Source organism: Stigmatopora nigra, chromosome 22, assembly GCF_051989575.1.
Source record: "Stigmatopora nigra isolate UIUO_SnigA chromosome 22, RoL_Snig_1.1, whole genome shotgun sequence".
Taxonomy (NCBI): Eukaryota; Metazoa; Chordata; class Actinopteri; order Syngnathiformes; family Syngnathidae; genus Stigmatopora; species Stigmatopora nigra.
Genome location: NC_135529.1, coordinates 1,035,402 through 1,050,506, shown reverse-complemented (window position 1 = coordinate 1,050,506; position 15,105 = coordinate 1,035,402). Strand labels below are relative to the sequence as shown.

At 39.0% G+C, this 15,105-nt stretch overlaps 1 protein-coding gene across 1 annotated transcript in view; it reads left to right on the top strand.

Moving 5' to 3' along the window:
* LOC144215417 (uncharacterized) overlaps window positions 1-15,105 on the top strand; it is a 71,053-nt gene that overhangs the window by 25,305 nt on the left and 30,643 nt on the right. The window lies entirely within an intron of this gene.

The window sequence follows — 15,105 nt, the reverse complement described above, 5'->3', positions numbered from 1 at the left end:
GAGGAAGGAAATGCCAGAGGGCTATGTGGCGGATGGCTTTGAGACTAGCTCAGGGGCAATGCTGTCAAGATGACGCTGTAGTTGATTTAAATAAGACAGTGAAATAATATCAGTTTGGAGACTTAAAATGGACTATGGCTCTATGAAACAATTTTACCACAATGTGTAATTAGACACAAAACCGTGAGTAATTATAACAATATGGAAAAAGCTATCCAGCCTTTTAAAATAAAATATATAGTTAAATAAACAAATAAATTACATGCACATTTAGCCTTCCCAGGCACAAAAGCAAAATTCACTGAAGTACTCATCTGGTTTCCACTGATCTTCCTTGAGACGTTTTTGCAGTTTAATTAGATCTCCTCTTTGGTAAATTCAGTCAAGTGGACATGATTTGGAAAGGCACACAACGATCTATATTAATGTTGTCACTAGGGTTACTCCTTTCAGTCTATTATGCTTGGAATACCAATCTTTCATGAGTGAGCTCTGCCCATTACTGATTCATCTCGCAAGTATTAGCTGCAAAACATTAAGTTTTTTCATGGTGGATTTATTCATTCATTCATTTTCTGTACTGCCTATCCTCAAAAGGGTCACGGGGGGTGCTGGAGCCTATCCCAGCTGACACGGTACCCTTAATTGGTGGACAACCAATCATAGAGCACAAAGAGACGGACAACCATTCACTGTCCCACTCAGATATACTGTATCCCACAAATTATATACTAATATATGTACTTTACATGTGTATGGTAATCAAATTTACTGCATTTACAATATATTTAATACCATTTGTCCTTAAATAAGCATGTATCCGTTAAATATCTGTATCCTCCAATACATTTCCATTATACGTTAAGTCTAATGTACTATATTTACATTCAATTCAATGTCTATACACCTAATATACAGATTTACTCTTCTATATAACTCCAATTATATTATGAGTGCATGCTATGAATAAAAATAGACATGGTTTTAATCATTGTTACTTTTATGTCTACATTATCGTCCAGCAACATGTCTTGACCTGCGGCATTCAGTTTTTGCCGCTCGCCTATGAATCAGTGTGCAATTGTCTAATCGGCCCCTTTCCCTCTTTCAGCTTGTTACTGCCTAATCACACTCATTTAAATGGCTCACATGAGTAATTATCACTGCCAAACGATCCCATGCCGACGCAGGTCAGCTTGTTTTGAGGGCCCGCACCCCATTACAGACAAGTTATGATCATCGGTACAGGCCAGCTGTAGTGACTCAGCCCACGGGACAGCGTATGTGTCAGGCCATCCACTATGGTCATGTTTCTATAATAATAAAAATGAGGGAATAGCGATTACACCATTACTGAAAGTGACCATTAGTCATCTAGATGGCGGCTGATTGTTTGAAGCATCGTGCATAACATTGAAAAAGTCCTAAACCACTCATTTTCTGACAGCGTATTTAGTTCTTCCATTCCATTCTATTATCAATGACGAGTTTTCCATGATGGCAACAATATTGAGCATTTCGAGACCCACTGAATATTGTGATTTGTGAACATATAGGCACTAAATTCACCAAAATAGAGTATATGCTCTTTCTCTTCAACAGAAGAGATGCAATACAGTATGTATGCTATACAATTTAAAGGCTATGACGAAGACTACATATGCTCTCTGGGGCCTAACTCGCAACCAAAAGGAAATCGAGTTCACAATAAATTACCAGTAATCAGCCCAAGAAATAAAGTATTGGACTCCGAGAAATTAGGCATTTACATTCCTAGAATAAACACACCAAATTTCATTGTGATGCAGCAACCAATAATGGAGGAATAGATTAACAAAATGACTGTATACACACCACCAACAACATGAACAACACCAACAATATGGATGGTATGTTGACAACCTTCAGCCTGTAAAATATAAATTAATTAATACAATGATCTTTAAATGGCTGAACATTATGCATACTAAGTCAATGGTTTCAACTTGAGCATATGTTTGTGCAGGTTCACGCTTGAGATGGTCTTTTGATGCCCAAATCCATCATGTTTACCTGTCAGGTCCAGGTGACTTGTGGCTTTTGTGACTGCGGACAACTCACGTTTGTAAAAACAACCAACTCATTCATTCATTCATTCTTCCCCGTACAAATATGTTCTCCCCCGCATAGGGCCAAGGACCCCGTTTGACTGTCAGAGATGTATCTGTTCAATGGCCCTTTTGGTAATATACATTTGTCAGGGTTGTTTACCACAAGGTTTTTTTTTTCATCCAGCAATGTATTCATTTGAATCGGACTTATAAGACCTTTGTGAATGTGTAGAAAATGTTACTTTTATCAAAATGCAGCAGTTTTCCTATTTAAAATAGTGCAACACACATGTATGGCATTTGTGCAAGAGTAATAGTGTTCAATTTTGAAATTGTTGAAACCAACGTTCAACATTAAGATTCTAATTAATAAGACTGGTGAAGAGCAATGAAAGCATTTTATAATTTTATTTTTTATATGTAAACTGTCAATGTGCAATTTGGGGACAGCACATGTTTCTATTCATGAATTGTTGTCCTTCAGTAAGTTTGGAATTATTTCATTATTTATTCATTTTTCAAATTAAAAACAAAAGACCATTCCTTCCACTGCAAATTGACACCATGATTGCCTCCCATGAAGCTCATTTATGGGCAACAACAATGTGCAAATGAGTCAACCTATATTATTTATTACTGGGCTGGACATTGTTTACTTTTTTAACATGAAAAGCGTATTGGAAGGCAAAAATAGCTCTATGGACTTTCAGGACCTTGGAACTGTCTGTGCTTACCTTTTACAAAGGCACTTCCTAATTAGGATGCAGTAAGTACGATGACCCTTAGAGGAATAGCAGCGAAATTCTCCACCTTGCGGGATACCTTCAAGTATCACTTTCTCTTTATTTTCCCTGCTACTCTCTCTCTCTCCCAGGAGAAGAAGAAGTCTAGAGATAGAGGAGAGGAAGTAAGGTCCAAGAATGCATAAACTGTGAATGCTGGTTTCCCTTGGATTACTTAAAAAAATTCAAAGAAAAGCAAGCCTAAACCAGGAACTTGATTGAGTCACTATTATGTCTGCTTTATGGCCTGTGACCATCCAATCAAAGCACTAATTAGGAGAGTAAAAAGAAAAAAGAAATGTTGTGCGAGTGTGCATGAGTGCAGCGCATTTTTGTTGTTGTTTACAAGAGTGAAAAAGATAGCACGCAATGTGGCTGCCTCATGCGCCATGTTGACATGGCCATGTTGTTATTATGAGCAAATACGCTCTCTTCTTGCGCACTCCCTGTGAGGTGGACCCAGGAGGGCCACACTTTCTATTTCGCTTCCATTTGAGAAACAGTGTGGCGGAAATGACAAATGTGGAAGGTCTACTGTGGGGGCCTTTGGGGAACGAATGTAAATAACAGATATTAATCCTCTTTTTCCCAAACACATTGCACACGCCTGACATGCCATGAGTGTATTGCTGTGCGTGTGTGTGTGTGTGTGTATGTGTGTGTGTGTGTGTGTGTGTGTGTGTGTGTGTGTGTGTGTGTGTGTGTGCATTCGGAATCTATCCCTGAGCGAAGGCATCATGTTTTCATAATATTGTTGATGTTCTGTGCTTTTCATTCATGTTGTCTAATGCTGCCACGTCTTCCTGACCCTGTGAAGAGAATTCAGAGATCTGTTTCTAAATACATTACACATTTTTAAATATAATAACTTAAACCTAAAAAAAAATTGGCAAAAACTCTAAGTAGTGTGAAGGTTAATTGTGTAAATGGAGCACGTGTTGTTTTGTTTCTCTAAACCGATTTATTCTCATAAAGGTCGCGGGGGGTGCTGGACCCTATCCCAGCTTACAGAGAGCGGAAGACACCCTGAATTGGGGGACAATCAATCGCAGGTTACAAAGAGATGGACAATCATTTGTGTTCACGCTCATACAAAGAGGCAATTTAGAGGGTCCAATCAGCCTACCATGCATGTAATTGAGATGTGGGATGAAACCAGAGTACCGGAAAAAATAAATATAGACACTCCCAGGTTTGAACCCTCAATCTCACAACTATGAGGCTGAGGCACTAACAACTCGCTTGGTGGGTCACCCTTTTACTTACTTGAAATAAAATGCCACACTTTGCAGTCACCCATTTAGAACTTTATTGGCGCAGTTTGCATCAGAAATTATTCACCACTTTCATGATGAGGAGTTATAGCAGGAGTGCCAAACTCCAGTCCTCGAGGTCCCCTATCCAGTCTGTTTTCCCTTTCTCTCTCCTCTACCACACCTGAATCAAAAGATCAACTCATAAACAAGCTGTCCAGAATATTAATAACGTTCATGATTATTTTTATTATTATTATTATTATGTGCTGTCCACCCAACATAGAAAACAGACATTTTAACAATGCCACTACTATTTGAGCAAATCAAATATGCCCTTCCTTGTTATTTAATTATCATCCAATATCTCATGCAAGTCTATAAATATGGATGTGTGTGTACACGTCCTTACAAACTGAGACAAAACAATGTTAATTGCAATCTGTTGATTTGAACTTTATTAGCATCATGGGAAGGCACAAGGTAGGAGCAATCCAGCATTGAACCAATACACATTCTCCTGTTACCAGTCTAAGGGCATCAAAGGGGAAACTAATTTGCAGCTCAGAAAAATACGACCTGACAATTGATCAGACGTATGTAGGCGTAATTAATGGACAATTCCCCCTGATAGCAGAACAGCAACACAAAAAGGGCTCAAGTTTCTCTGCTTGCAGAAAAGGAGGCAAACTTTAATTTGTTCTCTAAATGCAGTTAATTCTCAAAACACTCGTATCCCACATCATCAGTGAATCAAATCAAACCCAAATCACCCCTTCTTTTTTAAACTCTATTGGTGGTTGGCAGATTACTATCTAAAACACCCATAGGTGATAATATCCTTCCATTGCAAGAAAACCAAAGCGAATAGTTTTTTTTCTAATTTCCATTCTCTCTTTTTTAAACTACTTTACTTCTTTCCCTTGATAAGCAGCACACAATGTTTTACCATCTCTTGCAATTATCATAATTACACTTTTATGCAAATACACATGACAATTCCTCCTGTTAAAAAGAAGCAAGAAGTCTTCAAAAGCGCGCACATAGACGTTTACCATACATTCCATGCTATAATGCGCATTTAAAAGACTTTTTCAAGACAATTCTGTCAAAAGTCAGCAGTGCGCCTTACAATTCGATGCACCTTTTATATGTACCAATATTGGTTAATCGTTTTATGATATTCCCTTTAGCACAGCTCCATCTAATTCATGCATAACACAACTCCTAAATACTACTACTACAGCTCCAACTACTTATTGCATAACACAACTCCTTACTACTAAGACAGCTCAATCTAGTTATTGCATAACACAACTTCTAACCACGATGACAATTACTACTACAACAGTTCCATCTAATTTATGCATAACTCCTCACCACCAGTACAGCTCCATCTAGTGGATGTTATAACATAATCCCCTACTACTATCACTGGTAGATAGCCCAGATATGGGCAAAATACGGCCCGTGGGCCACGTCCGGGCCGCGAGGTTGTTTAATCCGGCCCGCCGACGTTGTCCAAATAATGTTTTTTTTCCCAAGATGGCGCTGTCATGAGGAATGTAATGTATTAAAAGGCAGACATATACACTCATTACTCCCTTTTCATTTTTGGCATTCTATACATAGAGCCGATCGAAGTGTTACTTGTAGAGGAACACATGCCAGCTGTCTGCGGCAAGAACAAGGAGAAAATAGCTCTCACGGCGGAAGGGAGGCGGCTGTCAGGCCATGGGGAGGCTCGGGCTGAATCACTCAAATAAATTCACACAGGTATACTACTAGAATGGGATTGTGGGGACAGTGATATGTGCGCTTACTCATTTTTCTTTGAAAACAAAGTACCTACTGATGAATGTTAAAACATAAATCCGAGGCAAAGCATGGAACTCATCCTGGACTTCATACGGAACACGTCCGCTTCACTCTTCTGATCTCACTAGTCTACTTATTTATTGATTGTTTATTTGTCTGTCTGTTGTTATTTGTGCACTATGTGGTGACAGCTTTAAATTTTATTATACTAGTATATTGACAAAAACATCATTCAATTAAAATCAGATTTTTTTTTTTTTTTTGTTCTTCCAGAAAAGATCCTTATCAAAATATAAATGTGCACAAAGATGGGGGTGGAAAATTCAATGAATGAATTGAATTTCATACAATAATTTTCTGAACTACTTTATCCTCATTAGAGTCAATCAGCCTACCATGTGTGTTTTGGGAGGAAATCCACACAGGAATGGCAAATACATACAAACACGACACAGATGGATTGACCTAGGATTGAACATAGGACCTCAGCATTGTGAGGATAATGCTCTGACCACTCCTCCACCAGTTGTCCAATACTCCACCCACTCCTCCACCATACTGCCATGCTATCCAATTTGCCAATTAGTGTCAAATCAAGCAACAGGGAGATGCAACTGCCCCCTCTCCAAACCTGAAGGGGGCAGAGAAACTTAAACCAGACAAAACTTCCTACATTTCCAAGAGTCCAGGGGTGGTCATACTGTCCATGGACAGTAAATAATCTTGAGTGGAATAGTCAAAGGAAGCTTGACAGAGCAAGTCACCTCACAAGACAAGCAACCAAAATAACCAAAACTAAAGACACGTTTCTGTTCCTGATCACACACAATAGGTAAGAAATAGCCTTGGATATCACTTAGTTAATGCTCAGTTTGTTTTATTTCAAACACAAGTTGCATTTTCTGCAGGTTGTTTAAATAGATTGTCAGCAGATGAGATGATTGGAACTCTTAATGATGTCAATTAAGTGAGTCAGAGAAATAACATTAGATCCTCTGTGGAAATGTAAAGCAATATCCACAATAGATAAGAAGAATATTATATGCTATGAATATTTCCACAGTTGTCTAGTTGTTGTTGCCATTTGTGACTCTTTCAAGCTTGCGTTAAAACAGCAGTGACATAGATGTTACGAGTCCCAGTGCTTTGCCTTATCCTCAGTGCTTAACCTATTGTTGATAGACAAAATTATGGGATTTGACTAAGAGGATTATAATGACAGCGGTTAATGAGACACAGCTGGGACTGGATCACAGCAAACAAGAATGTTACAATCCTCCCCTCAGCATCGCTCAAAGTTTTAAATCCTTGATTTTATAAAGAAACACACTGCTTCTCCATTTTGATGCATGTTGCAACACATTTTCATCCTTTTGTCTTTTTTTCCACATCTAGGCATCAGAAAACTAGTTGCCACTCACCAACATTCTTATTTTACGCTCTGAGTAAAACAATTTGGATGAATGCCAATTAATTATTTTTTTCCCGCAGGATATAAGGCATTTATTAAGGAATGATAGTGTTTTCAAGCTTACTGTTTTTGTGCATTTTTCTGGAAAAATTGTGCCTTCGAAAGCAGGTCAAGTAGGGAAAGCCCTCTGGTGCTAGTGTGTTAATATATGGAATGTTTCCCATCATGAAACGATGTTGGGTAAGTGTTTTGTTAAGTGTATTTGAAGTACAAGTAGAGGAGGCAAAAGTACAGTCGTCTCCTGAGATGTAATTGAGTACTGTTATCTTCTTTAACATCCACCAACTGCCAGCCTGCATTTTTCCACCAAGTCCCTACTCGACTATATAGTATAGCTTTATCACTCGTATTATAAAGCTCCTAAAATGATGTGGACGGTGCAATAAATCATATTTAGTATGCAACTAGGAGTGTTATACACTCGAGAATAGATTGATTCAAGACCAGTTTTGAAGGTTTTGTTCTTGTCTGGGACGTGATTGTTTCAAAACTTTCTTAATCTTGGTCTTAATCTTGTTTTAGAGGCTGGTTTTAGTTTCAGCCTTGATGCGTGGAAGAATAAATCTTTACTTAATCCAAGTGATTTGTGATTGTTTGTATGTTTTGATTGGATTTCAGTCATATTTTTTAGCACAATACTAACAACTACTTATTGCAACTACTTGAACTCCTTTGGTACTTTATGAGTAACTACCACAGATGTCATTTAGCTTTATATATGAATGCATCGCTGCTGTGTTAACTGAATGACAATAAAGCAAGTTTAAATATATTTACAGCACATGTCATACCAGTTTGATACATTGTTTCACACACATAAATTCTGAACACAAAGTGTGTCTCATTTAATAACTTTTATTGCCCTTTTTTAAAGAAGGGGAAATAAAGTTGCTAGACTGGACACTGCTTTGTCAGAAGGTAAATTCAGACAGACAAAAAAAAAAATGGGAAATCAGCAAATATAACAACTGATCAAATATGGATTGACTGTGTTGTGTCCCAAAATATATATATATTTTTTTTAAGACATGGTGTGTTTTTTTATTCTTGTGTGGATAAAAAAAAATAGAAAAATCAGCCTCAGGATGCCGAATGCTTTTTGTCACCATTGTTAATGTTCCCAGGGGTCTAATGCAGACAAAAATGACTAGAGAAGGAAGGAGGTCTCCAAATGTCCATTTCATTGTAGATTCAATGCAATTCAAGAAACCTGGCCATTAGGTTTACTTGTACTTCCTCATACAAAGCATCCCTCAAACTCACAAAAGGATCAAACCTGTTTCCCCCTTCCATAAAGAGGAGGACGGGTAGTAAAGCCTGCTTTGTGGTGCAAATGAGACAGAATTGTTAATGCCCAAAACCAATGCATTCTACCCTCTCTTTAAAGCACAGGCTTGTGCCTGTTCATAAAATGTCAGATTTACTTGCTCTATGAAAATTGGGCCCAGGACCTTGTATTTATGCCCTTTTTTTACACTGTTTCATAATCTGTGACTCTACAAGATAGAAAAAGGAGTATGTTGCACAAAAAGAAATGACGGCCTCTTATCTGTAGTCTGACATTGATTTATCACAGATGCTTAAAGCAGTTTTTATCGACTGCTTTGGCCACTGCAAGGCAACGAAATAACCGGTGCGTATTATGTATAATTTATCGAGGAGCAGATAGCGATTTACACATCCGGTAAACAAAGAAAAATGTTGGCAATCATGTGTTTTAGACCTCCTGGTAAATCCAATAGTGGGATTACTTTTAACTTGATTTTCCCTGACTGGAGGATATAATTGACTCGGCAGCGCCGTCCTTCTTATTCCCCATATCCAATATGTGGATAATTTAGTTTATGTCCACCACGTGGTGAATATGCTTATGGCTACAACAACAGACAAGGCCAATATTGTTGCATCCTATATATTGCAAAGACCATAGTAAAATGTGTTTTGTCATAATTTCATTATATCGTTGCTTTTGAAGTTCCTTATGAAAACTATATATACTACTCTAAAGGAGCTTGTTCTTCTGGCATTTCTCACACTCACAATTATACCACCACCAGAGGGAATCAAGCCCACGCCTGCCCGCTCCAAAGTCAGGCGAGTGACTCACTACACAATCAGATGGCTACAGCCATCATTAGATTTCTCTTAATCCACAAACAGACCACAGAACACAAAGACTAGCCATAACAAAATAAAAGTAAAACGGTTGGCTTTGTGTCCTTCAATTCCTATTGCTTATTCTCCCCAGGCTTATGTGGGTTTTGTCCGTGTACTCTGATTTCTTCCCACATCCCAAAAAACATGCAGAACACTTTTTAAATTGCCCCTTTGTATGAGTGTGAGCGTGAATGGTGGTCCGTATCCTTGTGTCCTGCGATTGTCCCTCGCCAGGTGCCCATAGTTAGCAAGGATATGCTCCAGCACCCCCACGATCCTTGTTAGGATATGCAGTTCAGAAAATTATTGAATGAAAAAGGTGGATTTTGCTGCATACATACTATAAACTGTACATGATAAGAGAAAACAATATTAAATTCAGGGTTTGACTGCTTGGAAATCCACTGGCAAATAACGTGCCGCAATATCAACAACCTTTGTAGCTCTGAGCTCTTCCATTATTCTGTTCCACAGACAATGACTGTATGATATCTAGCAGTTGGTCTTTAATCTGACTCCCGGTAGAACTAAAAGGTCAGTACTGATGAAGTTGAGATCTCAAGGGTTTTATAGTAGAAGAAGGACCGCTAGATAAGACGACTCAAGACCATGAAGGGTTTAATGAATTAGTGAAAGAACTCGAACCTGAAACACACGAACAGAAAAGGCAGGGCTACTAAATCAGTGTAATGTGCTTTTCTTTCTGGTAGAGCCGAATCACTGCTGAATTCTGCAGTAATTTTAAATCACTAAGAGTTTTTTCAAACACTTTAATGAAGACCAGATAGAAGAGGATTGCAGTAATTAACACAGCTCGAGATAATATAGTACTATGGTACCACTATACTTGCTCATTATAGAGAAAGTAGACTTAATTAATGTATTTTTTTTGGTGGTATAATGTCGTTCTGACCGCATTATCAGTTTCTGCCGTGAAAAAAAAAAATAACATCCTCATTAGTGCTGACTGTTTTAAAACAGTTTCTCAATACTTAAATCCTAAAATAGAAATAATAAGTGTGGGCAGCGTGGGATCGATTTCCTACACAATGGCAGTGTGAATATTTGTCTGTCTTTGTGTGCGTTGCAACTGACTGGCGCGCAGTCTACGGTACATTTAGCCTATCGCCCTCCGTCAGATGATTCATATACGTCTTTGACCAATCAGGTAGATTAGCCTATCTAGCTCGCCAATCACGTGATAGCGTGTCGTTGCCAAAGCAACTGCAAAATACTATTGCAGTCAACTGCATGGTTATTGCTGTCAGCTCATGTGCCCTCCAGTGTCTCCCAATAATCCTGTTGTCCCGTCATTTCTCTCATTATCTTCCCAACCGTCAGTAACGATGGCTGTAATGAATTGCTTGCACAAGCGTCAATGCACGATATCTAATGCATATTTCACATTGATGACATAGGACGTATCGTGCGAAGCCTGCAGCAAATCTACGCACAACCACATGTGCGCGCATACACTATAGACAACATGCTTGATTAAATACACAGGATGACGTAAACCCGCATGGCACTAATGTGGCCTCAATGTAGGCCTACATGGGAATGCAATATGAGTCTTAATAAATGAGGCAAGTTGTTTCCAGAATCTAAATAATGTAAGCATCATGTCATTAGTGATGGCTGAGAGTGCACAGAAAGAAGACCAAGTGTCAGCGAGGCATGTGGCGTCGGTGTGTGTGTGTGTCCTTGTGAGTTGGGTATTAATCAATGCACACCTCATGGCCTTCTGATGCAGAAATGATGCATTACATTCAAGTGACATTCCTTGTGTCAAGCTGCGCAAATGCACTTATTGACTGTAGTGAATCTCTATTATGAACCACAAACCACCGTGAAATGTAAGCCCACAATATGCACTATGCATGATGGGTACACCACTTCATCTGCTTATTTTTTTACCCTATTGCATCCATCACTCTGAAACAGTGTAAATCTGGACTCCTCAAACCACATGATATTCTTTCATTGCTCTGGAGTCCAATCTCTAACCCTATTGAAAATCTTTAGAATGTGCTGAACAATGCTTTGTGCAGTTTTCTTACTCTACCATCATCAATGCAAGTTGAAGTTAAAAAATTCATGCATTACTGGATGGGAATAAATGTTGTGACATTACAGAAGCTTATCAAAACAATTCTGCAGAAGATGGCTGCTCTGATCAAAGTGAGTGTGCCTTTTTTTGGTGGTGTGTTAGTGGCTTTTTTGGGGGGCAGCATGTATTGAATTAAACATACCTTTCAGACTATAAGTCACACTGAACCCGTAAAATATGGTATGTGTGTGTATATATATCAGTCTTGGCGTTAAGATGGCAACGTTTTGTATTTCTTTACTCGTTGAGAAAAATATTTCCCATTTGCCCCTGGCTATTTGCTGCATTTTACCCACAAACAGCAAGCCCTCCATGAGCATTTGGCATAGCACTTGAACCCAAGTGAAGCGCGTTTTCCCTATTTTCAACTTGCATTCCACCGTTGTGCCATTTACGCTTGATCAAGACACTTGGTTCAGGAAAAGCGCCTTCTATTATGCAGCACACATACATCGAATACATACTACATGTTTTACTTACTCTTCCAATCATTCCACATTTCACTGACACTTTCTGCTGACAATTGTCATCCAGGCTCTTGCCATCAAGAAAAACCCATACCCACTTGTCATCACGTTTTTGTCAATAAAGGGAATGCTTGTCATAGCTCATCATGTTGACTTGATGAAAGGAATGGTTGAGAAAACAACACTATATGGGACATAACATGTTGGCAGCGAAAATAGCAGTTCACCAAATTTCTCTATCACTGAAAGGGTCTCAAAAAGCACCTGGATAACATTATAATTCGGAAATATTTAAGTTTGGGGCAATGACAGCCAAAGATATCCTTTGAATGCATAAGTTTATGTAAGCAGAGTGAATAAATCTTTGCTGGTTATAATGCCAAGGCTCAGTAATATTTCTTTTCATTGGCCCCCAAATCCCTGACTGCACCCTTGTATGCAGGCACTGTGAGTTTTGGATGTTTGCTAGGGAAAATTTACTTTTTAGATGTCATCTGTCAAATCAGGGGATAAACCATGATCATAGTTTTCTCAGGAAAAAGCTCACATGGCAACCTTACAAATTCTCCCCATGCTGCTTAGTGCCAGCGTATGCAGGTCCAACAGTTGAGCTGAGCTATTATTTATCCTCCAAAAGATCGATCTGCTTAAATATTTGGGAACTCTGTGCCCCCTTCTGCAGCCCAAGGGACATACATTCAGCCAGACCCAATGCTGTGATCAATTAGTGAAATTTTGGTAGGATGTGCTCTGAATTCCATTATGGAAATATTAACACACCATCTGTGCTGAGAATCCAATGAAATGTCTTACTGTCCAGCAATTTCAAGATGGTGGTTCAGGGATAGAAACATCTGTGCACAATAATTAAGTATTTTTTGTGGCAAAGATTTAAAAAAAACAAAATTAACAAAGCAGGTAGGTCCTAAGGGCTGACGGAAGTCCTGGATAACATCTTGTGTTAAAAGCATGTCAGAAGCAATGACTTGGGTTCCCAACAGGGAGGAAAGTAAATTATGCTTCGATTTCAAACTAGCCCGAATCGCTGGCCCCACACAGGACACGCTTCAGTGGTGTGAGAAATTACAGGATACCACCCCTTCCAATTTCCCCATCAGTGGTCCAGGCACTTGCAGCTTTTTGAAACGATTACCTCAATGGGACCATAGTAACTTTGCTTATAGCTCATTGAGCATCCACAGCGCCAAATAAACTGAGGTAATTACGACTATGCTATCTTCACCTAAATCCCCCCCTTCCAAAAAGAAACCTATGAAGTGTTTTTTTGAGTTCTTCAACAACTTGGTAGTTATATTTCCTATTATGTGCTCAATCCACCCAGGTCACTGCTTGGTCGGACAAAAAAAGGAAAGTCTTACACCTGCAAGTATTCGTGTTGCAGCAATTTCCTACACGATGTATTAACCATTTTCCAATGCAGCAATTGAATTTATTGGGGTGAAAAAAAACAACTGAAACACCTTGACATTGTAGCAATGAAACAAATGGGGCTCTTTAAAGAGAATAAGAGGAATTTCTCTGATTACCAGCAAACTGAGTCAAATAGTATGTTAATGCCTGCTATGGTGCAAGGTTAAATGCACCAGCCAAGGAAGCCTCTTTTCCAAAGCTGCTGCTGCTGCTTGATGCAAAGGAATTTGAGCAACATGCCACTAAACAGCACTTAATGATTGCCTCTAGTTGGCATCTGCAAAGTAAAGTCAAAGCAAAAAATAGGATGAGTAAACATCTCGAAAAACTCTTATGCCAGGTCAGTAATAATTTAAGGTGCTGTTGGGTGCCCAAAATATTTATTTCAAATACTTGGCCGCTGTTTGCCATGGGCCGCTAATCAACATATAAATTACAAGCTATCTTCCAGGGAAAAGTGGGGAAAAAAACTGGAGCAAATTATTTGGTGTTCTGCCATTTATTAATAGATAAACACTGTCACTAATCATGTTGATCTTTGCCTTTTATTGAACCGAGAGACACATTAAACAAAGAAACACAAAAGGAGAACACTCACAAAAAGATGCTGTACTGAATATAGCGAGTGAACAACTCAAAACCAGACAGATCACATGACTAGGCCAAGTCCCTTAAAGACACATCCAACACACACACATACACAAACTACCGTTATGTACATAAAGTAAATAATATCTTTATAGAAGTAATTTATTTCATTATGTTCTTATTAATATATTTTTTCCAACACTACAACACAGTGCTATCACCATGACAACTACACAGACATCAGTCACACGACGGCCCATCTGTCGCACAGGTCCGAGCCAATCCATCAGGGCCTCTCCTTGAAAAGTCCTGCCCTGGCGTGTAGAGGACAAACAAGTTGTGTGATTTGCCTCTAATCTGCAGTTCACCGTGAGCGTGGGCCAGTGCTATCACAGCACATGAAGGACAGGCACGCTGCGGGTGGGCCATCCATTAGTGCTCCAACCCTCCTCCACCATAGTGCCACAGAGCACAGGGGCAGAGGGATTGGCTCTAATTAAAGATGGCAACATGGGGACTTTGGCCCCAGACATGCACCCGCTGCTCTGCAACGGGGTCGGGATCCAGACTCGTTCGGTCACTCAGAAAGGGTCTCGCTTGTCATTCCTGCTGCCTACAGTTGCCAGTCATTCACTACATGGAGCCCAGCCATTAACTTTATGTCACTCTTCATGAATACAAGTCTACAAGCCTGAATGACTGGAAAAGCTTTTGTGTTTTGACACTAACTAAAACACAATTTTGTTAAATACGATAAATAAATCACTCTACCATAATATTACTTTGCAAAATTAAGTGCTGTTGATTACTATATCAAGCATTCCAGTTTTGGATGTAGAAAATACTAGACTAGATTCATTCTATATTGGGTTAGGGCAGATAACACGTACTACAGGTTTATAGTGCTTATGGTTTTTCCAATTGCTTTAAAAGTTCAA